The following is a 17,383-nucleotide window of genomic DNA, read 5'->3' on the forward strand; positions in this document are numbered from 1 at the left end:
AATTCATTTTTTCAAAGTTGAATACTATTAAATTTCTATTAACTAGTTTATATTATTATCAAATTTTACTCTACTTCAAGATTATTGTTTTAAAAGGACTCAAGTCCACCTTTTTTTCCATACATCTACAGTGGTTTTCAAAAATATAAGGTCGCTAAAATTTTTTAGCGATTACTTAAATTATTTCGATGATTAAAAAAAAAAAAAATAATATGAAGAGAGATTTTTTTACATTTTTATTTGGAATACATTGTATAATCAAAATAAAAAAATCAATCAAAAAAGGGAATCAGGTCAAAAAACTATAATAAAACAATACTAGGTCATGTTTTAACCCAGTATTTTGCATGACCACCACGTGATTTACGCAGACTCGAATAAATTTTGCATAAATTCAATCAGATGCATACATAATTCCTTTGGAAGTTTTTTTTCCACTGGAAGTTTCAATTGCGCAAAGATTTCCACATTCTCTCAAGATAATTTCTTGTCCATCCATGACCAAATATTTTAGATGGGATTCAGCTCTAGTGATCGTGCAAGCTAGGGTAGAAGAGTGATATGTTTTCTTTGAAAACACTCTTTCATCGAGTTACTAGTATGTGCAGTTTCATCTTCCTGTTGGAGAATGCAGTACGTTTAAGCTTATTTTCCAAAGTCTTTTAATACGTATACTACTTTATTCTCCCTATATAAATATTTTTAAATCCTATCCCCTAATGAGAAATGCACCCCTATATACCCATTGAGCCGCCACCGCCCTTTACTCTTGGTATACAAAATCTTTCCTTATATTTCTCTGAAACTAAATCTTTTAATGATAAACTTTGATTTACGATTAAATACCTCAAAATTTGATTTACCACTAAAGATGACCTTAGACTAATCTTCTGACTAGTGAAGTCTTTCCTTACACCAATTATATCTTTTAATCTTATTTGTCACCCTTAAAAACGTATACCTGATAGCAACTTAGGAGTCAATACCTTTTTTATTAACACAACTTCTAATTATGCTGTAGCTAATACTTACGTAACCAGCCTCATTACTAACCTCTGCTGATAGTTCTTGGTAGCTGATTTTCTGATCTTCCCTTACCCTTCAATGCAATAAGCTTTGATCCCTATAATTAAGTTTTAACAGCCAGCCAACTCTTGGTGAATCTTTTATGGCATTTGAACGTTTGCAGTTCTTCAGCGTTGTTTGGACACAGCATTGCAAAACATCACATTTTCTTTCTATTTCTCATTGGCTTTTTTTGTTATCTTTGGATGGATACATTTGTATAAACTATTGACTTCTTGTGATACAGACTTTTTGCCCATTTTTCTGCTTCTGATGTGCCAAGAATTTACCAACTGAAATATCTTTTAAAATACTGGTTAGAAGTTGACTTTTTTTCTAATTTATTTGTAACTTTTATTGGTCAAAGCGAGCACAAATTTTCAGGATTCTCGTATAATTAAAGAGTTATTAAATGTAAATTAACTGACCTAATATTTTTGACACATTTCTTTACGATTTTGACCTGATTTTCTTTTTTGATTAATTTTGTTACCAAAAAATCATTCTTTTTTTCTCTCTTTTTTTTTATTTTAGTTATACAATGTATTAATTCCAGAGCAATTAATTAGTCAACTAGTAGCTGAACGGCTTCCTGAAAATTAGTGTTAATTGTTGAAGAAACCCTTTAAGTCCTAGCACTTAATTTTTCAACTCAACTGTTTGAACTTTTTAATAACACTTCAAACAGTTTAAGTTAAAAATTACATGCAAGTTTAATGATTTTTGATCTTGGTGGACATTTTGTAGAACCAATCGAGAATGCCTTTTTATGGTTTATTCTGCTGCAAGTTGATTTTTAATAATTAAAAGTTGGTTGAGTTCAATTCTGTGATTTAGTTGGCTTATTTCGATTAACTATTAAAATCCTGAAATGTTAAAAGAGGATGAATTATTAAACTAAAACGAAGAACTGAATAAAATGTTATGAAATTGAAGTTAACAAACCTAAAAATACCTGAGAGAATTCAAGAAATATCTGAGAGAACTCAAGAAATATCTGAGAGAACTCAAGAAATATCTGAGAGAACTCAAGAAATATCTGAGAGAACTCAAGAAATACCTGAGAGAACTCAAGAAATATCTGAGAGAACTCAAGAAATATCTGAGAGAACTCAGTTCGAAAAATTATGAAAATTTTAAAACTTCTTTTGGTAGGATTTTTTTATGTTACTTTTTTTTGCTTGATAACCAAAACCTTAAACCAACATTATTTTTAAATTTTACCTTCGTTTTTTTTTTTTTTTTTTTTCATTATTGGGGGATGAGTAAACATGCTGATTGCTCACAATTATCCATGAAAATGAGATGCTAAATCATTTGCAAAACTTCACAGAAAGACTCAAAGATAATTAGAAAAATATTTTACAGTGCCAACATGTCGATATACACAGAAAAAAACAAAAAAAAAACAAAAAAAAAACAAACAAAAAAAAAAATCAACAGTCTGAGAGTTAAAGGGAAGTGTCTAAGTACATCTGAAGTTTTAAAGCAAGACGATGCGGCCAAAGAATTAAAGCAGTTAAAGAAATACAATATTAATTTTATTGAAGCTTTAGATGAAGCTCAACAAGCGCAACATTCAAAAACATCAAGAGTTTCAAAAAGTGTTGAAGAGTCTGGGAAAAAGCATTGCCAACTCAAAACCTGTGGTACCAATGTGCAGCTTTTATATGCAAGTCTGGGCTTTGCCAATTGTGTCTATCAAAAAAATCAAAATTTCTTGAAGAGCTTTTTTCCATGAAAAAATTCCGTTGACTTACTTTTATCCATTAAACAACTCAAGTTTAGTTATAAATAGTATTTTTTTGTATATCTAAAAAGACTATTTTTCTTTTAACTTTTAATTTATTTAGCTTGATTTTCTTAAAATCTAACTTTTTTTTTTTCATAAATAATTTTTTTTAAAGTTTTTGTAAATATTTTTTCAAATTTTTTTTCTTTTTGAAAAAAAAAAAGCAAAAAACATTTTAAAAATATAATTGAGTTCGAAGCTAAATCGTTTACTTTTACCCCAGTTCACTCCAAACATAGTTCACTCCAAACATAGTGGTCTTTTTGAAATCTTTTAATTTTCCCCAAGCCAACTCTTTAAATTTTAACACATATAGGAAAGTTTACAAAATTGATTTTTTTGCATTTTAATAATGGTCCTAAATTATGGTTTAAATCTATTTTTACGTAGCTTTTCGACGATATTCGCTTTTCGACGATAAAATTGTATATCTTCTCACAAGATTCATTTCTTTTACGATTAATACAAACTTTTGTTAGTGTTGAAAACAAAGAATTTAAAAATGAAATTTAAAAGTTTTACTGGTAACACATAAGTAGATTTACGTTCTTGCGCACGCAAACACACGCGTACGCGCTTAGTTGTAAACTTGCGACTTAATTTAAATGAGAAAAAGAATCTTTTTTCTATATTCTCCTTTCCAGTATTACACATAAAGTACTTAGAATAATCTAAAATTTATAAACTTAAAAACAAAACATTTTTAAAATGGTGAATGAAGTATGAACAACGCTCTGGTCATGCTAAATACTGTACAACGCTCTGGTCATGCTAAATTTTTTAGCTGTGTTGATGACTATTATAGCAAACACTTGTAGTATAAATCTATATCTGACGATATTTTGTTCATAACTATTTGTTCCAGAATTATGCAAAGAAATAATTAAATACTAAATTGTAAAAAAGAATTTGTTATGTAAAAGTTAGTAAAGAAAGACTTAAAAAAAATTATATAAATTCTCGTCTCTGAATTATTGTACTTGATATTTTATTTATTTTTGACACATTGTTTAATATTTATACATATTGTTTAAGCAAATAATTTCCAAAAAATGTTGACAGAAATATTTCACTTTTGCTTTTATTTTCCTATGTAAGTTTAAAATTGGAAAACTTGGCTCGGATGAAATTTAAAAATTTAAAAACACCTTTATGCATCGTCCAATACTTTGAGATTCTTGTACAAAAATAGCACAATTTTTAGTGCAAGAATCTCGTTATCTAATTAAAATGACAAAATTATTTTCTCTGAACTTTTATTTTACAAAATACAAAATTAATCATTAGTTACATTAGGACCTTCTTACAGAACAGAGACTTTGTAATGTTACGCCACGGTGTATAGTACGCTATTTTATGAGTACCGTAAAGGTGATATTACACGGAAACTTGGAAAATAAGCATGCTTCAGCATAAACAACGTCATTTATCCAACTTTTTACTGATGTCAAATACACTTTGATAAACTCCAATTTCATTATTTTATATTAGTTGACTAAGAAATGCTGAAAATATTTACAGGATTTTTTTTCTAGATGTTTCTTTGTACTTCAGACCAATGTATAGATCAAGACTATTATAGTAAGTATCTTCAACTCATGGATGTATATTTAATAATATAAGTTTTTTTTAGATTTCTTTTTCAATGAATTAGTGATGTACTTTTTTTTGGATTAGTAACGTTTACTTTTCTCTACATTTTAGCTTTCCCTGGCTTAATACATGAAGTTTTCCGAAATAATGCTTCCAGAAAGGATATTGAAGAATTTAAGTCAGACCTAAACTACACTGAAATTCCAGATAGCTATAATATTATTGATGTTTTTAATGCACCAAATAGTAGTGGGGGCTATTACGGGCTAAGAATTCGTGGTTGGTTTGTTGCTCCGGTAAATGGAAATCATACTTTTTACAGTTCATGCAGTGATATCTGTGAGTTGTATATCAGCAATAACATTCGACCGAATAATAAAGTGTTAATAATCAATCAAACAAACCAGTCAATTAATCAAAGTTATTATCAGTAAGTTTTTATACCAGTTTTTTTTTATAGCAGTTATGGTTTTTAATATCTTGAAAGTTATTTTAGCGCATTACTCTTTTAATTAAAAGTTGCATTAATTGAGCTTTTCAACATGTATAAATACATTCCGTTTTTTTCAATTGTCTTTCGACTCAGTTGATTTAAACATCTGTTTGATTTTTTCAATTGTCTTTCGACTCAGTTGATTTAAACATCTGTTTGATTTTTTTAAAGTTTTAATTTGTTTTAATTAATGAAACTACACCTAACTTTATCATAATCGTAGCGCGGCTTTATTCAAAATTTCGTCTCTCAAATTTATGAATAAAATTTGAAACAGTAACAGCTTAATACGCATAATTAACAAAGAATCAAAAAATGCTATACAAATGACACAAATACTCTGTATAACTATACTTAAAAAGTCAGTAAGTAGGTAGCTCTTTACACGCGAATTTTATATAGTCGTGGCTAATATTTTTTTAAAATGAGTGCTCCCGCTCTGAACGAAATTTGTTTATATTCTCGGTTGTCAAGATTTTTTTAAAAAATATGAACGAACATGTGCGTTAAACCTGAATGTAATTGATGGATCTCATAAACAAGAGAAAATTTTATACCAAATCAAATACAAAGATGTTAAAAGTCATGAAAAAGTTATAACGCAATTGTGTTCTGCAGACAATATATAAAAGTCATCTGAGTTTTAAGTGTTACTGTTCAATCACAAATTAAATGAAAGTGAGGATTGAAAATACTGCCTACATTTAAATCAAATTAAAACCATTTACTAGGTAGACAAAATCGATTTTGCCATCTCATCATAACTCGACCATAAACACAATTGATGAAAAGAAAATAATTTGCTGTTAATTATTCAGTTTAGTCTATTGAGTGCATTATTGGTAAGAGTTTTCCAGAAAACTTCAATCTGATATGTGTTTTAATAAATATTTCCTACAATAAAGTTTTTCTTAAAAATTTATTTTGATAGATTCATTTAATTTGTCTTACCAAATCAGATAATTCTATACATTTGACATTGATTTTGTTTCCAATAACGCTAATAATAAAAATATGTTTCTAATATGGTGAATGTTTCTCTACTATGTTGTATGTTTCTAATAATATCAATGTAAATATTACCCTGAGCACTTTTGAATTAACCATTATTAACTTCTTAATGAACTTGTTGTATATTAGTCATAGTTCTGGATTGATATATTTAAATGCTGGAAATAAATACTACATTGAGGCTCTGATGGCAAACTTTGACCTAAATGATTATTTATCAATTGCCGTTCTTACTTCACCGACAAGTAATCCTGTATTTCAGCCAATTTCAATGAATATGTTAAGTGGAATTCGAATTGGTAATTGTAGTTGTATACTTATGTTTTATAATTTTTTCATAAAATAGTTTTACTTTAAGCATATATTTTTAAAGATAATGTATTAAATATTTCTGAAGTGACATAAACTACCACTACATACAACAGCAGTCAAAATAAAACCCTCAACCATATGTAACTTGAAGGAAGAAAACTAACTAGCAAAAAAAGCAATAAGCAGAAAAAAATGGGGAAAAAAAAAAAAAAAAAAAACTTTTCATTGCTTTTTTTAGTAAATTTGTAAAATTTTAGTTTAATTTATTTAAAAGCGTTATATTTAAAACTACAAGTAAATTTTTAACAAAATCTTTTATTTGTTATATTCTTTTGAATAAATTCAAAAGTTACAAAGTAAAATGCTATAAAAATAGGTGTTCTCATATTTTTTACTGCTACTTAAGATCAGCTCTTGTTAAACATTGAAGAGCAGTCATGTTTTTTACTCTAACCCAGAGACATACACAGTACCACATAAAAGTTAACGATTTCTTGGTATTGTTAGTTTTAGTGCTATAATAGTACTAATATCAGTTTGAGTTTAACATACCAAACAATAAAAAAGATTGAGTTAAGATTTAAGGTGGAGTATTTTTGTGTGTTTAATCTTAGAAAAATGCAACCAAAGTGATGTAAATGCTAAATATGAGACTTGTATATTTGAAAGCAGCAATTTTGGTATTTGCACATGCAGTTATGGACAGAAAGTTACAAAAAACCAAATAGTTTGTCAAGGTATAGTTAATTATTTAGAGGAATATTAGAGAACTCTGTTGGTGAGATCAATGTTATTAAAAATATACTTCACTTTTTGTTTCTGGTTATTTTTAAAGTAGCAAGCAGTAAATGATCAGGACTTAGTTTGAAATGTATTTATAAATGAATAAATAAAAAAATAAAAATTTAAAAAGAAGTCAGTAAAATTAATTTGAATTCAATATCAATTATTTTAGAACTTAAAACCTTACTATCAATTTGATTGTTATATTCATAAGAGTTTTGTCAAGCACTTATCTTACAATTAATGATGATTGATCAGCTCATTATACATTATCACTGCCCTTTTATCTTAAATCATTTACTGATCAGGATCTAACTTATTAGCATCTTTTTGTTTACTCTGTGTTGACAGAGATTACATTTTTACATATGGAATTGGTAGTAAACTAAATAAAAAGGATTAACATAGGAAACAACTCATTCCGTCTTAGTATCCTTTACTAAGGATACATAAAACTGGCATAAAGCTGACTGAGCAAGTAAAAAGTTCTAAAATAAATTTGTGCACTTAATGAAACTGTTTGGAAACAATTTTGGATGTTTATTAAACATTTGGACAAAAACTATAACAAATTATTCTTCTTCAACAGGCCATATATTTCCCAGATTTTTGAGGTACTTTAGTCAACTTGCTTTATAAGTTGATGTTCTATTTTTAACTGAAAAGGTTTGTTTAATGTGTTATAACTGATGTGTAAGTTAAGGTTTAATTTCTGAAGAATATTTTCATCTTTTATTGTTCTATGGAGTGTTTTATAGCCAGCTTAAAGTTTTGACTTAAACACTGATATATATATATATATATATATATATATATATATATATATATATATATATATATATATATATATATATGTGGTACTGCTCTTTAGATATGGCAGTGTTAGTGATACAATCTTGTTTACAATTAATGAGAAGACAGTGCTATTTTTAATTATTAAACTAAGCATCTTTTATGTGGTTATCCTTCCATTACTTAAGTGTATCCTTGAGTATTTTAAAAACATGATCCTTAGGGTGTCAAACAGTGGTAGGAAAATCTGTTCATTGCCTATGTATGATCATTCTATGAAACTTTGACATTTTTTTTTCATATTAAGATTTTTTCCGTAAAAATTCTCTTTACTAATCAGGTATTATAACTGTAAACTCAAGTACTTTAAATCAGGACTGGCAAAAGCCCAACGCAACCTTTTCTGAGTTTTTGGGTTATTGAATTTTTGCTGAAATAAAATCTCAAGTTTGGCACAAATCTTAAATAACAAAGTTGGATTAACTTATAGTTATTTTACAGTTCTTTTTCATTATTACAAGTGTATTGTCTAATACAATAGCTGAGTTAATAACTAAGTTGTTTTTTTTTTTCTTTTTTTTTTTTCTAATATAATAGCTAATCTGAAATAGGAATATTATTTTAAAATATTAACTATATTTAAATTATAAGTAAAATTATGAGTATAGGTTCTTCAACATGTCAAAGTATCATTCAGGGAGAAGAAATAAGGCTAGTAAGTGGAATGAAGTTACCATATTAAGTGATCAATCAAAAAGAATTATATGTAATTATTGCAAATAGAGCAAAAATAGAGAGAGAGAGTTAAGAGTCATTCGGGTATAAAAAGATGATAGATTATGAAAAAAATGTTTAGTCATATGCTATGGGTATAAATAACTTTGTCGCATACTGTATATATATATATATATATATATATATATATATATATATATATATATATATATATATATATATATATATATATATATATATATATATATATATATATATATGTATATAAGCTAATAGAAATAAATATATATACTTTCATTTTTAGGTATTTGCAGTATGCATTGAAAATAAAATGTCTAAAATGCAAGAAATTTTGCAGGCTGAAACCCCTAAGCTGAAAAGTTATGGTTGCTCTGTTCACATTCTAAATTTAGTTGAATTTCTCTTCAAAGTTTTTAACAAAGCATATTGTAGAAATTCATAAATATTTCTCAATCATCACCAACTACACATATGTACTGAATTCTAGATTGTTATTGACTTACTGATTGTATCATAGTGATAGAATTCTATGAAATAAAACAGCTGTGCTAATGATATAGGTCTAAGTGATAGATATGGCAAAAGTTATCCTTGCTACTTTATCCCAAAACTTTTAAAGATATTTCTTTGTTTAAATTTTTTAAACAACTATACTATAGGGTTGATCAATAAAAAATAGGTGTACTGATTCCACAGCTACCCAATAGTACTTGCTGGTACATCCAATTAAACTGTATAAAGGCATACTTATCTAATCACTCCCTGTGTATTGACATTAGAGGTGAGCATACAAAGTCCATTGATCCTTTGATTGGAACACTAATTGACAATCTGTCAATAGAGAGAAGCGATGAATTTACAAACAAAACTGAAGATTGTTAGTGCTGTATTAATAAGATTAATATTTTAGTTTATTTAGTTAGTAGCTGGATGTATTAAATTTGATGATAATAAGTATGTTAAAACTACATTACTGGCACCAAAACATCATTAACTTTACTTACATAATTATAAACTACATTAATGTGTTTACTGTAGTTACAGGCAAATTATATAATTTTGTCTGATGCAGGTGAGGTTTGGTACAGCCTTATACATGATAAAAAATTGGCTCTGTACAAAGATGATATTTTAAAGAGGTTTACGAAAGCAATTGTTCTGTGTCATTTTCTGGCCAATTTAACAGATCCAAAGTATGAAGCTAAAGTACTAAAAAATTGTCAAAAAATTAAAATATTGCATTTGATCAAACTTAAATAACAGAGTTCTTTGTAGGTAAATCTTGCATTTATGTTTACTGCTCTTATACTTTTACTTAGATAATAATTTATTCAATATTTACTTACGAAGAACATTGGATAGAGTCAAGAAAAAGAAGCTGAGGAATGGTTGAATGAAGTCTATCCTGAATTAATGCCTAGCTACTGTTTTCCAACATATTTATTCAACGATAATGTAAAAAGCATAATCTCAGCTGCAAATTAGAAAGAAATGTAGAAAAAAAGGAATCTAAGATTTCAAATTGTATGTAAATTTTGCAAGATTTTTAATGCAGTTGCTTTACTTGTCCAGTTAGTCTGGATCTATTTAAAGATTTTTCTCATCTTTTGGCAATATTTATTTTGGCAATATTTGCAGCAAAATTTATGTTTAATTTATGTTTACTTCTCTCTTTTTATGCAAGTTTTAAATTTATGCTTTTTAATTTTCTGAGTAATGCTACAATTTTTAAACTGAAATTGATACCTTGATTTGTTATTTAAATGATAAAAATTTAGCAAATTTTTGTATGCAATTTTTTATAATCTAGTGCTTCATCAAGCAATAACTTAACATGGTATTAAAAAAAATTCTTTTTCAAAATGATTTTCTTTTTAAATTTACAAAAACTTCATTAATTTCTAACTTCTACTTACATGAACATTACATAAAAAATGCTGCCTATATTTAAATCATGCTTTTAAAACTCAAGGATATCCTTTTATTTTATGAATGGAGCATGCTTTAATCTAAGTTTTTGTAACACTATTGTTTACTTTTTCTTCAAATAATTGAATATTTTCAATTTCTTTTTGCAGACGGAAATGAAGTTGTGGAAGAATTTGTGTTTAAAAATTTTGAAATACCTTTATTGCAAAATACTATTGTTGCAGTAATGAAGACTCTTTACAGAGAATTTACAATATCATTTGAATTTTATCCTATTTCTTATTCTGATTACTGGGCAAGTGCAAAAAGTGTGGTTGGTTTGAGAGCAGGTGCAGATAAAAGTCCTGCTATCTTTCTCCAGCCATCAAAATCAGGTGCATGTGTTGCTCAATCAATAAATAATGTTATAACCAACTTTAATTGCAATAAATCTTTTCCTTTAAAACAATGGTCTTCAATAAAGATATCACAAAAGTTAGTCAATCTAGATTATCTACATTATATTTACATAAATAAATCAGTTGTTTACTCAGCAGTGAATATCAAACCAGTTGTACTGTCAAATGTAAAAGTATATGCTGCTGAACCTTGGAGTTTTGCTCAAAATGGTTTCATCAGAAATTTGAGCATTATTAACAGTCCAATTACACAATTCTTTCATGGTAAATGTTTAATTATAATGCAAGGTTTTTGAAAATTCTTGCTTTTTTATTATGTTTTTATTTATTATTATCATTTTTTTATTATTATTTAGCTTTGTTTTCTTATTGTATAATAATACAATAAAATGTACACAAAAATTATCCAGGAGTGTCTTTAATTATTTATAAACAGACTTTCAACCTTATTCAATAAATTGTCTTATAATTTAGAGCATTGAAGTTGTGTTTTATTTTCTTATTAACTTATTGATTGCTAGTAATTTAAATAGAAACTAGTTTATTTCATTACATATAGAAAGTAATTTTTAGATGTAGAAATATTTATATAAATGTTAGATTTTATTTTTTTCTATTTTAGACAAATAGAAATTTCTTGTAATATACTGAAGACATTTAAATTCATAGTAAACTTATTTTTCTTGTTTAAATTCAGATTAATAGAATACTCTTTTTATTCTTTGAGTTCAAGTATTAAATTCTAATTACTGTTAGCTTCAGTTTTTTCTTTTGCTTTATGTTGTATATGTAATTTTTTGTTACATAATTTGTTATATGTTTGATTTATGTATTTTCTTTTTGTTTAAATGCTCATTAAGTAAAATAAAACAGTTTTTTTTTGTTAAAGCAGTTTTTTATGCATACAGCTAGTGAACACACAAGGAAAGAAAAGATGCTGAAATATTTTCCAACTTGTAATTCAAATGTTATTTTTCTCTTTTACATTTTCATGCATGCGCAAAATGTGAGGTTAGAGTAATGGTTAACACATTTACTAAAAACTATTAGGTGAACAAAAATGTAAGTGAGTAAAACAACATTTGAATACCACTATTAGTCATGCATGCAAGCACAAAGTTATAAATTCATTCAACTCAATTATTAGATATATTATTGAATAAAACTAAAGTACAACATAAAGGTTAGATTATACCATTTTCTATGCCAGCAAAAGTATGAAACAATTAGAAAAATAAGTTGTCAATGATAAATAATCTTTCTATGAACTCTAATACACTTTCTGAGATGAGTTACAGATTTCCTCAAAATTTTTTTGTTTTGAGGCAAAGTTCTACACCATAATGAAATAACTCATCCTTTAAACATGTAGATTAGTAACCTTTCTTGTCTTCACAGTTAATAACTTTTTATGTTGGAGTTAAGGTGCAGCTGTTTTACATTTTGTTAATGATGCAATCTGAAATTTCTTTTTTCTTTTTTCTTTTTAAAATTTAAAGATGGTTTATTTAGATGATCTTTTTTGATTCCAATATCCAACATCACAATAGAGATCCTTGACATTGAGTATATTTAAGGATTATTTAAATCAAAAAGTATTTTCTCTATTTTTTTTTAGTAGAAAATATTGTTTAACATTTGTTTTTAATGTTGTAATGTAAATGTAGTCCTTATATAGCCCCTATATAGTATATAATATATATAGTCTATATATAGTATATATACTATATATTATATTCTATATAGTCCTTATACACTTTTTTTAAGTTAACTAATATAATAATTAGTATCTATACTAATAAAAATAAAAAATACTAATCTTTAATTATGATAAAAAAATAATCTTTAGCAATAATAAAAAGACACTAATCTTTAACAACAACAAAAAAAAACACTAATCTTTAATGATGATAAAAAAACACTTATCTTTAATGATGATAAAAAAAACACTTATCTTTAATGATGACAAAAAAATACCAATCTTTAAAGATAATAAACACTAATCTTTAATGATAATAAACACTAATCTTTAATGATAATAAAAAAGTACTGATCTTTAATGATAATAAAAAAAATATTTATCTTTGTTCAATTGAATATAGATACAAAAATACTTATTGCCTAAAATCTTATGTTGTAAAAGCAATACTGATTTCTTTTAAAAAAAAATTATATCTGGTTAGTAGTGTTAAAATAGATTGTTTGAAGTTTTCTAGATTTTAATTTTTCTAGATTTTTATAAATGATAGAAAATATAATGAAAGATATTTGCTGAAAAGAGAAACTGATAAAGACTGGAACAAGTTGATAGGCATTAGTGTATTTAGTTGTTTATGAATTAAAAATAAAGTTTCTTAGAAAAGCATATTATTCCACTTTCATTATGTAAGTGTTAATCTTTACTGCACTTTATTATTGAGTAATATTTTTTGTAATGTTTACAGCTGATGTTGCTGTTAAAGGCAGTAATGAAGAGTCTAATGATGTTTTTTTTCTTCTGTATAGTCTCTCCTGGATTATTACGCGAAGTTTACTGCAATATTAGTAAATCCAATTATAACATTGATGCTTTACGGAACAATCCTAAATATCCTCTTACACCTGATAGTTATGAAATTATTGATATGTTTGATGCACCACAAAACATTGCTGACTTTTATGGACAAAGAATTCGTGGTTGGTTTTTTGCTCCACAAACTGGCAATTATAATTTTTACAGTTCATGTGACAATTATTGTGAGTTGTATATAAGCAATGATTCTGATCCAAATAATAAAAAAAGAATTATTTATCAAAAGGATTACACAAGTTATAAGGAATTTAATAAGTAAGACTAATGATGCTTGAAAACTGTAGATTTTTTATTTATATTTACTTTAGTTCAAACCTTAATTATAAAGTTATTAATTTTTGAGTTAGCTATTTAAAACTAGAGTTTCAGATCTTTTCTACATTTTTTTAGGTTTTCAAATAACTTTTGTTTATTTGTAGCTATTTAAATAGATGTTAATCTGTTTTACTAGGTATCCAAGTCAAAATTCATCAAATCTTTTTTTAATTAAAAATATAAAGTACTATATTGAGGCTTTAATGACAGAGGGAAATGGTGGTGATCAATTATCTATTGGTGTTCAAATACAAGAATTATCAAACCTAACATTGATTATTCCAAATAGTTTTTTAAGCCCAATACGCATAGGTAAAGTGTATTAGTATTATTTACAAATAATTATTTTTTTAGATGCTGAGTTTTGTAAAATATACAGAAAAAAGTAATAAATAGGATTTAAAAACTTATTCAAAGTATCAGCTCAAAGCCTATTCAAAGTAATAATTTTTAGCATGAGCTGGTATTTTGACTGTATGTTTTGTATGTTTGATGTTTTGTATGTATGACCATGTATGTTTTATGAAAATATTTTTTGTTCTAAACAATTTAATTGCTTAATTCTTATCCTAAAGGGTATCAAATTTTTTTTCAATGATGAAAAATTATGAATTGAAAAATAGAAGTATAAGTTAAAAAATTGGTTACTTAAATGGTACCTTTATAGCTTACTATAATTTCTATTGTAGAGTTTTGCATCACTGGCTATTGTCAACAATCTGTTCACGAACAATGTATATTTGAAAATGGAACATATGGAATTTGTACTTGCAAATTCGGTCAAAAAATAAGAGAAAATCAAATCATTTGTCAAGGTTGAGTTTTTTTTGTCAAAACAAAAAAGAAATAATAATTTTTTGTACTTTAGTTCAATTTTGTTTTTTGTTAATTAGTTTTGCCTTTGAAATCATTTTTTAATTTTTTGCTTTATATGTGGAAACAAAAAACCTCTTAACTTATAATTTGATATATTGACTCACAAAAGCAATTCAAAAGGATCACAAAAGGATTCATTAAACATTTTTACATGTTTTATATACACTTTTTTAGGAGAATGAACTTTCTGAGTGTCTTGGCTAATGTTTGCATGTTACTACTGGTGTCTATAACTAAATGAATTTTTTTTTTCTTATTTTGATATTCTATTCATTAATATTATAACATTTTACGTTATATTTTAACATTTTCATGTTTTTCATTTTCATGGTCATTCTATATATCAATTCATACTGATCATGTCACCAAAACAAAAAGGATTTAGTTTTTAGATTTTTTGTTAATAATTATATGATTGAAATGTTCTAATTATTAGCAGGTGAAAAATTTTCATTTAAAATAAGAAAAGAATATATTAAAAAAATAAAATGAATATGTTTTAAATACAAAAAGAATATATTGCTACATTCATTACATAAATATGTGTGTAATACACAAATACTTGTATAATGAATTTAGCAATACATTACAATACATCTTTTCTTAACTTTTAAAGAGATCATTTGTGAAAATAGATATCAAAATAGACAAAATAGGCAATTTTACCTGAAAGGCAAGCGAAGTTTTTCGGTTTTGCTTTGTTATCAATTGTATAAGACAATTTCAAAACTTTCAGCAATTATCGGTGTAAGGCACTAGTAAATTACATTCAAAAGTAATTTGTTATAAGGAAGGTTATGAACTTAAACACAAACTATTTTGTTTTTATCTAATGATATGGTTTAATATATATGTTTCATTTATGTTGTACAAAAACACAGCACACCATATTAAAGGGATTCTATAACAAACACTATCAATGTTGTACTTTTTAGTTAGAGCAGTAATCAATATAAAAATTGTCAAATATGTTATCAAATTTTGTTTTCTCAAAGAAAATTTTTAAAAGTGCAATTGTAAATATGTGATGGCTTCAAATGTATTTTAAAAAGACTAACAAGAAGTAACAATTTAAAATGCCAAAATGCTTAGCAAAACCCCAGCTTTGAATCTACTGTGAGTATATACTTAAAGCAAACTTGATGTTTGTGATTAGCAAGGAAAATATTAATAGTTACTAATTTCTACAAAATAAAAAAAAAGAAAATTATGTATTGTGTTTTGGTTATTGAGCACTTTTCAAAAGCTATCAAGGTACCAGCTACACTTTCACTTTAAAACAGAGAACAATTTTTTAAATAAAGTTCAGCCTGTCAGTAGAGATGAAACTTGTATCCAAGATGAATCTTGTATCTAATTTATTGTTTTCAAAATGAAAACTTGCATGAGATATGACTATGCTGTTGCAACAAATCTGCAAGCAATCAATTACATGCATGTATTTATGATAGTGTGTAGCTGTACAGTTTAATTACTGAATCAGATGACACAAACACGAGATTGTTAAGTTTTTCACCAATATGGACCTTTTCAACTATTCTCTTGGTTCAGTAAAGTCAACTAATATTAGATACTTGACTTTGTTAGACTTAAATTAAGTAAATCAGGTTATTTTTATTTGCTTGAAGATATCAAAAATAGCTTTAATCCTTTGAGAAAATAGTCAAGTGAAACGCAACAAATGTTATATACTGACTAAATGACAATTTAAATAATTATAATAATTTTCTGGAAAACCTGTTTTTATTTTGTTTTCTATTTGTCTACTTTTCTTGTTAAGCTGGATTTTTAGGTTTTTTACACTCAAAAGTATTTGTATTAAAAAATCTGGCCTAAACTTGATGAACAGGTTTCTAAAATCTTAATATTACTAGAATGCATGATTACATAAAAATCTAAAATATTCAAGTTTTGCTTCAAAATTTCAATTGGCTTTAAATGCAGACCCTTCAGAAGCAGTTAATTAAACAGTAGAAATAAGCTTCAATAAAAAAGAAAATGTAAAAGGCTTTTATAGGCAACTTTTTCTTACTTGGTTATATTCAGAACTAAAAAAATGTGTTTCAAAATGAGTTACCAAAATTTCAAATGCAATTACCTGTTAATTCAGCAGTTATCAGAACTCTAATTTCCAACATTTAATCATCATACAGTTCTGAACACTATATCTGCACAAATCAAAAAAAAAAAATTTTTAATGACTACATTTAACTACAGAATGACCACATAAAACTTTGAGAACATTAGTAGTTATTTCAAAAGTTTCAGAATCGGTTATATATCAATACACAGACAGAATTACAATGTTTATTAACATTTTTAGTTTCATAGCTGAAGAAGATTCAAGTCTTATAAAGAATTTTTCAAGAGTTCTGTACCAGTGAAGTCATTCATGCTTGATCTCAAGTAGATTTGTTCTGCTTTAAATCTTTCCAAATAAAGATACTTTTCCATAATATTGTTATTTTTTTTTTATTTAGAAATATAATAAAATAATAGATAATAAGTTAGATATATGTCCTCTTCTTTAAATTTTTCTATCATTTGACATATAAATTTAGTTTAATGCTTAAAATGTTATTAATGAATGGCACAACAGTTATTACATTTTCTCAGGAGAGGAGTATTGAAATCTTTAGAAGGTTCTTATCTATGCCAGATGGGGAGATCATGTCAAAAGTAAAATAGTATTATCT

The sequence above is a fragment of the Hydra viridissima genome, unplaced genomic scaffold (genome assembly GCF_058129835.1).
Source record: "Hydra viridissima isolate aposymbiotic clone 2 unplaced genomic scaffold, HvirCarnegie_v1 scaffold_8, whole genome shotgun sequence".
In the NCBI taxonomy this organism is placed as follows: domain Eukaryota; kingdom Metazoa; phylum Cnidaria; class Hydrozoa; order Anthoathecata; family Hydridae; genus Hydra; species Hydra viridissima.